This window comes from Gambusia affinis, linkage group LG12, assembly GCF_019740435.1.
Source record: "Gambusia affinis linkage group LG12, SWU_Gaff_1.0, whole genome shotgun sequence".
Taxonomy (NCBI): Eukaryota; Metazoa; Chordata; class Actinopteri; order Cyprinodontiformes; family Poeciliidae; genus Gambusia; species Gambusia affinis.
Window position 1 is genome coordinate 16,170,103 of NC_057879.1, and position 8,536 is coordinate 16,178,638.

Consider the following 8,536-nt stretch of genomic DNA (forward strand, 5'->3'; position numbering starts at 1 on the left):
CTTCTGAAGCTGGGATATAATTAATTTAATTTCACATAATTATCACAGTAGAAGCCATTTGTTAAAATGTTATGAAATATATTTGTTCTATTTGATGTTTGTTGTGAATGACGTATACTCACAAACGAACGAGGTAATTAGGCCAACGTTTAGAAACTACGGCGCCACAGCAAAGGTAAACAAAGGTAAAATAACCTGAATAGGTGATCAACTCAAAACCACTCCTACCTTTTACTCTCTCTGTCATTTAAGCACACCCAATCCCGTGGCAACCACCTGTGCACCGCAGGCCTAGGAAAGATTACGTTAAAAACATAACATTAAGTCCATTACAATATCAGGTTTCCAGGCTTGATATTTATTTCTCGATTATTAATAAGCGCTCCCCTGAACACATTGATGGTTGATTAACTTATTTAAACTCTTGCTCTGCTAGTCGGTCGGTCTTTGAGTGGCCCTTTTTTTTTGTTAATGGAACTGAAACGCACTGAACTGCGCAACACCTTGTTGAAACAATAATATCTGAGAATATAAATTTTAACAGGTTTTGTTGATTTTCTTTTTTTTTTTTTTTTACCCCTCCAGGGGGTCTTTTGTGGGCTCTAGTGTCCCTTATTTGAAAGTAGGCTGACAGGAAAGGGGAGGAGGGAAGACATGCTTAAAATGTCGCCGGGTCCAGGAATCAAACCCACGACGACCACGTCGAGGACTCAAGGCCTCCAAATGTGGGTCGCGCTATCCCCTACGCCACCACAGCACGCCCCAGGTTTTGAAGATACAAACGTTTAGGATCTTAGTGAATATTTCGATAAGGGCGTCAGAAGAGGACGTGCTGGTCTCAGCGTCCTGGCGGCATTCAGTTTGTCACCAACTGCCGAGATTGACTCAAAACCTTCCCACTATCAACTGGTCAATCACAATTAATGTATTGAGCACCCCTACTTTAGAAAAACCACAAGAAAAACCCAAAAAGAAGACTGACGGATTAGTTTGAGGTCTGGAGACATGGGATGAGTATCTGCTGCTCTTTCTGCAGCTGGGAGGCACTGATGTGTGGCGTGAGGACTGGGCCGCCTGGAGGTGCTTTGACACCGGACAGGACCCAAAAGGTAGCACCCATTTGCTGTAAAGAGAAATAATGATAAGGCCTTTCTCTTTCTAAAAGTCTCCAATAGCAGCAGAAAAAGTTGGTAGATTTGTTGGCAGTTGCTTTCCAAAAATACTGTTGCCAGTGCGTTCTTAATTCATGTTAAACATTCTTACAAAGTGACCAAGTAGGAAACACTACAGTGAACAAGGCTGAAAGCTAGACCACAGAAAACTACAACTTCAATCTCAAAAACATTCTTCCAGTTAATGCAAACTCTTTTCATATGAAACTTTAACTCATTGTGACATTTGCTTTGAATGGTTATTTACAGAGAAGCAGAAAATTATTACACAAGTAAGTAAATGTCACTAAATCTGAAACACTGCCAAGGCTCAAACCAACATCAAAACCAAAATGGTCTTCTACTGACTTAAAATAACTTCCATCTTAAAAAGGTCACAGTGATTCATTTGAATGCTTTTTATGAACCTTATATCATTGACGTATTTGAACCACTTGGTTATCTGCAGCGAGGTGATAATAATCTTCCTTTGTGAAACATAAATGTAAATAGAACATGCACACTTTTCTTGGTAAAGTTTACTAAGTACAAAACTAATAATTTGACTTAAACTACAATACCATTCCTGACTTTTTACACTGCTTAATATACAAATAAAAAATATTGAACCCCAACAAGAAATGCTTTACATATTTTGTTCTCTGTATGTGTTTCACACAGGAAGGCAATTAGGGGCACGCTGCCTCTGTACTCAAGTTGCCTGTGTAAATGATATCTTCCCTGCATAACAGCCGATTCCAAACAAGACAATGGCTTAAAGAGAAATTAGTGGCATTTGCAGTGTAACATTTTTTAGAATGCAGTTTATTTAAATGGGAGTGGCTTCAGCCTTTGGAAATAACTAAACTGGATTAATAGTGAAATAAAACATGTTACCTCCTTACAACCTCTTGATAGAGCTTTTCTTTAAAACAAATTCTAAACTATCCCTTTAACAACCCTTATGCACATTTATTTGGCTCTTTATTTTTTAAGTAAAGCCACAAAATGGCTTCAATGGGCTTCAGCAGTGAGTGAAAAACTCACCCTCGAGCACTTTGTTAAATACTCTGTGCCCTTTCCAGCTTTTTAACTCCGGGATTTTTTTTTCTTCAATCCCTTCCAAATGTGGACAACAAGAGAAAGAGCAGCTTTGATGTTACTTCAAAAAATAAATAAATAACCCAAAAAATGAGGAGGAGGAGGGGATTGGAACAGGGAGCGGGGGGTTGTCTTTAGAGAGCATCACAGGAAAATGTCAGGTTGCAGCCGTTACTGGAGTCTAGATCATTTCGCAGCGAGCAATAGGAAATCCATCTTAGGAGGGAGCACCAATGCCAATTTCTCCACTGACAGCAGCCTCCACAGAGCACAATGCAAGCACCTCTCCTCCTCAGCAGCTTTTTAATAATCTGAACGGCCGGCTCTGGATCAGCACCGCAGCGTGGTTTCCACTCCAACTCGACAAACTTACCACAGTGGCTCCTGCCTCATCCTCCCACACGTACACAATGCAGGCAGGCTGTTCTCGAGGCTTTGTTAGGGCTGAGAAACCGCCAACAGACGGGAGAAAATTACGCCATACATAGGAAAATGTGCAAGTTGCATCTTTGTGGACTGTTTCTCTTTGAAAATCAATCTAATCTAAGCTCATCTATTACTCATCTCTTCCTGTGTCCCCATTTCGGTCTACTTGTTTGCCCAACCATTCACAAGGAAGTTGGAGGAATTGAACAAGGCAGCTGTCAAACCTGTCGGCCATGAGGGAAGATAGCAGGTGACGTTTGAATATCCCCCCACCCCCCAACACCACACACTCTTTCTTGCTCTTTGGGCTTCAAACTTGAATCTGCTCTCCCGCTCTTGCCCCTCTGCGACGGTTTTGTGATGTTATTTTGTCCAAACAAAGGGAAGGGGAGGAAAGAGCGAGCTGTCCTCTTCAGCCGATCGGGGAGCAGTTGGCTCATGTTATTACCAAGGAGCAGGAGGAGCATGAAGGGGCCGCTGACCCCTACTGCGCTTCCAATGGCATTTACATTCCCTGTCTCTGTGTAATAACATTTCACACGTTGCACCCTCTTTCACTATTAACCTATGCTGATCCTATTTTCAAAGTAAGGGCATACACAAAGGCACAAAAGCGATTTTTTTTCTGTTTGTTTCTCTTTGTGCTCACCGCAAAGTGTCTGTTTATTTTCATCTATTTAACCTGCCAAAAACTGAAGCGAAGATTAGACCGTGTATCACAGAGACAAAGAGGAAAGAGAGCCGAAGGATCCATCAAAATAAACAATGTCTTGGCGCATTCTTTCTCTGACAAATAACACCTGCACAGAATTGGAAATAAATATTATCTCTGCAAAAGGGAAGAAAAAAAAACAATCAGACACCAGTAGGCACACGGGAGTCTTGCAACAAAGCATGAACGCTCCGTGTCTTTACGTCGTCACTCAATCAATGTCCAATTAAACCATTCAACTCGCAAGAAGGCACTCGAGAGCAAATTTGTTTTGGGGCGCTTTAGAAACTCAATACTGCAACCCAATCGACTAAACAAATTTTCTGCAACTTATTTGTGTGTGGAGGTAGCAGAGGAGGGGGGGGTTGTTTTTAGCTAGTGAGCAGTCGTGATTCCCTTACTTAAAAAAATAAATAAATAAATTGGCTAGCATTATTTTGAGGAATAGTAGAGGAAAAATCTGAGAAAATCTTTCTGACATGACCACGTCAATGAGCTGCATCCACAATTCCCACTCAATATAAGACTTTTTAGTGGTAGATTATATCCAACTAACTCTCCCAATCCACATTAATTCTGCTTCCAACACAAACACTATCTCTCGCTCTCTCACACACACACGCGCGCACACGAACACACACAGCCAACTGCCATCTCCAGAAATCCTGTGAGTAGCCTGCGTCTTCACCACCACCGACCCCACCAGCAGCAGCAGTGCTCCCTCAGAATAAAACTGCTTGGAGGAAGGGGGCTGGCAGCTAAAGTTCCCCTCTATTCAAATGCAGACACTTTGATATGGAAATTGGCAGTTACAAAAAAACCTGCTAGAATTCACACTAGCATGGACTGAAACCATTTGCTCAATGTGAGATGAGATGGCACTTCCTCCCAAAGACGACACCAGACAAATGGACCAAACCAACCGGCATGGCTTGGGTGGGAGTTAAGCCGGAGAAGGAGGGGTGTGGGATGGGAGGAAGACGCAAGAGACCATTTGTCCCCAACTAGCACCACTCCCTGTGTCCCCATTTGAATTCCTACCATTTATTATCCTAGTGGCTCTTTCACCAATTCGTAAGTCTATTTTGTTCCTTCGTACTTCCAGTTTGTACCTTGGCTACCAAACCATTTCACACAGTTATTCCTACAATTGTAAATCAGTTTATCTTTTTTTACAGTTAAGTATAATAATATATGTAAGACATAAGTGGGCTTGAAAATTAACTTTTGTAATATACATTTTAAGGTTTCCTAAGCAACCCTTTTTTTACTGATGATGGTTCTAATCCTCATTTGGACTCATGGTTTTATTTGAAATATGCAACAACATGACCCCTCGATCAAACCAAGAGGATTCTGAGAAAACCTTTGCTGGTGAATATACATTGGTTTCAACTTTCCTTTCAGAAGAATAGAAAATGACGTAAAATCATTGGCCATGGAAACAAAATGACTCAAAGGTGACTTTAAATTGACCAAAGGTCAGTACAAAACATCCTGTGAAAGAAAGCTTTCTCTAATTTCCAAAAATGCTGAATGCAGAACAAGAGCAGTCACCTAACACGCCTTTTATTCATGGGAAAAAAATATTTATTGTGATAAGTATTGTGCTTTATCAAGGAAAAATTCCAATTAATGATGTCTGAAAAGTCACGGAAACTGTCAGTATTGTGAGGATAGTTAAGTTTACTCATTTGTTAAAAATCTTTAGTTCAATATGAGCTTGAGTAAATATATGATTAATACAGTAACAATGTGCAGTTCAGTGACAAAAATCACACTTCTTTATGTAATTAATGTCCTGAAGAAGTCCATCTCAAAATGGGTGTATGTCTTAAGAGCGATATTTATGTTTGTGTGGTCATACAGCTGCCTAAAAAAAATGACAGCAAAGAAGTTAAAAACACATTTTTATCTTCACTACTATCATTATCACAATAAATACCAAAAAAAAAAATGTAATAAAATATAAGGTAAATATCGCCCATCCCTTCACAATAATTAATAATGGTTCAAATTGGCAAAGATGTAAAAAGATCAGCACCAACTGGGGATACTGGTCAAAAAAAAGAAACCTTCTTTGGGAAAATTTCTCTTACTGAAGTTATAAAATCCATATTTTTTACTAAAATGATAGAAAATTACTTTAAATGGCAGTAAAAGCAGGTTCAGATTCTATTTAAGGTGAGGTATGAATTGATGCTTCGTAAGAGAGAAGCAGGCTGATGGTAGATACAGACGGCTCCATTTTATACTTGAAAATCTGGTAAGCAATGACAAAAACTACAAAGGTACAAAACTCTTAAGGTGCAAAATCATTGGCACCTTTAGGACTTTTTTCTTAAAAACCAACTAGTTCCCTGTAAACTAAATTATACTGACATAGAAAAGACAACGTTGCTTTATGTCTGTACAACATATGGTGGAAAAAGTGAAAGGTGTCTCCATGAAGGCTTTTAATAATGCCTAAATTTTGGCTGAACGCTGGGTGGTTAAGGTTGGTCGACTGGGTCAACTAAATTAGCTGAATTTGGATAGAACAAGAAAAAAAAAATCTAATTTTCAAAAAAAAAAAAAAAAGAATTCTGGATAGAACTGAAACATGGGCAAGGTGAATGGAGGGGTTTTTTCAGTTGCAAATGTTGCCCTTCATAGCAGGAGGGTGAGGTAACCTTTCCATGATTGGGGATCACTGATGGGAATGTCAGCATTAAGCACTGAACATCAATCCCAGCCAGCAAGACTTTTATAGTCTGGTCTTGGATGAAGAATCGTTCCCGTCAGGGTCTAAATAAGAATGGATTTGTTTGGTGCCGTAAAGACATCCATAATCTTAACTACGAGGCTCTTATATAAGCCCAAGGAAGCCCCCAGTTTCCACAACTTATATAATGATGCACCACTGTCCTGATTTAGTACAGACAATATGGATTATATGTAAATGTTGCTCAGCTTTGATATTTCAGGCTGGTACTGGCAGCCCAAGCGCTCTTTTGTTGTTTCTCTCTAAAGGTCTGAGCGGCCCATGTCTCTAAAAGCCTCATGTGAGAATAAAATATGGTTCCTTCAGCCTGTAAAAACTCTATTTATGTGTGTATTTGTGTGTTTGTGTGTGTGCATGCATCTGGGTGTACGTTGTGGTGTGTGTGGGTGTGGGTGGGTGTGCGTGCGTGTGTGTGTGTGTGTCCCATCATCACACATGGCTAACTCAGGTCTGTGAATTATACATGTCCTGTGAAATGATCTTATTTTACAGCCGCAAAATGGAAAAGTAAATGGAGACAGCAACTGACAGTCCCGCTCTAGGATGTCCAGGACTGGGTGGAGATGTTTGGGAGTTCTCTCTTTTTTTTCTCCCTTTATGTATTTATTATAAAATTCATAATAGTGGCTACCTCATACATCAAATTAAATTTGTCTTCTCAAACCTTTAAGGTCATGTCAAGAGATTTATTTGCCTTGTTGAGCATCAGTGAAGATTATTGATATATAAATAAACTGGAATATGAATGTTAAAGATGAATCCGTCCGAATTGTATTGAAATCACTTGATCATTTCTGGGTATTATTGTGATTTGCTGCCTTATAAAAAGCATTAAGATTATATATATACAACAATAAAATTAAAAGAGCATTAAGAATATATATATATATAAATATATATATATAATCTTAATGCTCTTTTATTGTTATATATATAAGTATATTTATTTGCAATGTGGAGATATATGAATAAATTGAACTGAAAATATACAAATGTACAATAACAGGGAGCATTTAGGTTAAAAACACAGCAATCAGAAAGGTGTTTTTAAAATTATTTCCACCCACAAACAGCATTCTGAATCTTGCAGCCAAGCAACTTCTAACTTAAAGTATATGTGTTACACCATGGGGATGCATTGATCTCTTAGCAGCAGTTTAGAACTGCTGGAGGCCCCACTTTTCTCACATTTTTCTTGATCCTATTTTGAGAGTGTAAATAAATGGCATTGATTTAGCGAGCCACAACCCAACATCTCCACAAGAAAGAGTCAAACATGCGCGTTTAAACGCTACTTACAGCGCGGTGCAAAAATAAGAATCCCCGGCGTGGAGTGGAGATCCGATTCAGTCCACCAACACCAGGAGTCCCGCCGCCGCCTCTCCTTTCTCTGTTTTATTTTAAAAGAAGCCCTCATAAACTACACAAAGATGGCTGGGGCTCTGCTGCATTCCTGACCTTCTTCACACTGGACAGAAGATGAGGATCTCTGAGGCAGAGAAGCGCTCTTCTTCCAGCCGGTGCGCACGGGACCGGGCGAATAGCTCCATGTCGAAGGGTCTGTTCAAAAGTAATGATTGCTTCCCCCCCTTCTCTCCAGTTCCTCCTCCACCACCTCTTCCTCCTCACAGACTCCTTCCGACGGGAGCGCTATGGACAGACTGCATGAAAAAGGGATCACTTCAAGGAGACGAGATGCGCCCCAGTCTGGCTTCAAAATCAAACTCCGAGCGCCTTATATCAGTCCGAAAGTCCTCGGGCGGTTTCGCACGCAGGCGGACTGTGATCTAAATGGGAGAGTGTGGCTTCTCCAGCGCTTCTGTGAGCGCTCGGGGGTCGTTCCCTCTGCGCCTCATCCACACGCCGCGCAGGCAGTCGGAGCTACAGCCGGACTGGAGGCAAACAAGGCGAGGAGAAACGGCGCACCGGTCCCCTGCTCTGCAGCAGCTGGCTGTGCATGGCGGCACGCAAAACCCGGCGCGGATCACCAGCACGGCACGGATCGGGGTGGCTTGTGATGCTAATTAAAGGGATAGTTTGTAGTGAAATTTAGGTAAAAGATTATAAGCAGCTTGTTGTTGTCATTTGACACGACCCAATCATTCTAGGGAGTTTTGTCAACAACTGACCAATTAGCGGTCAATCAACGCCCCTTACCTGGAGGAACTGAAACTCTGTCAACATTGCCGGTGTTCCTCATCGCTAACACGTTAGAGTCATAAAGATTTGGGAGAAAATAAAAGGAAATCATGGTCAAACGTTGTCAGTGAGAAAAATACAGTTACTGACAGCCGGTACCCAGAGCACGTAGAGAGCGGAATACACTTTATTACATTTCCAAAACCCTGGAAGTCTGGAATAATGCAAGAAATGGATCAATGC

General features: G+C 40.7%; 1 protein-coding gene across 15 annotated transcripts in view; it reads right to left on the minus strand.

The window, feature by feature from the left end:
- Positions 1-8,101, minus strand: part of LOC122841138 (adhesion G protein-coupled receptor L2-like) — a 129,770-nt gene extending 121,669 nt beyond the window's left edge. For 6 of the 15 annotated variants that reach the window (XM_044134194.1, XM_044134193.1, XM_044134189.1 and 3 more), the window contains exon 1: positions 7,454-8,101. The gene's annotated coding sequence lies outside the window, so the exon portion shown is untranslated. The remainder of the gene's footprint in view (positions 1-7,453) is intronic. The other 9 variants (XM_044134198.1, XM_044134196.1, XM_044134188.1 and 6 more) reach the window with 4 other exon arrangements.
- Between the last annotated feature and the right edge of the window lie 435 nt (positions 8,102-8,536).